Below are 238 nucleotides of genomic sequence, written 5' to 3'. Positions count from 1 at the left end.
CTGTCACTGTTTCCAGATGATATGATACTATACATAGAGAATCCTGAAGATGCCACCAGAAAACTGCTAGAGCTAATCAATGAATTTGGTAAAGTTGCAGGATACAAAATTAATGCACAGAATCCTCTTGCATTCCTATACATTAACGATGAACAATCTGAAAGAGAAATTAAGGAAACACTCCCATTTACCATTGCAACAAAAAGAATAAAATACCTAGGAATAAACCTACCTAGGG

Source organism: Balaenoptera physalus (assembly GCF_965194825.1).
Source record: "Balaenoptera physalus genome assembly, chromosome: 5".
NCBI lineage: Eukaryota > Metazoa > Chordata > Mammalia > Artiodactyla > Balaenopteridae > Balaenoptera > Balaenoptera physalus.
This window is presented reverse-complemented; position numbering follows the sequence as displayed.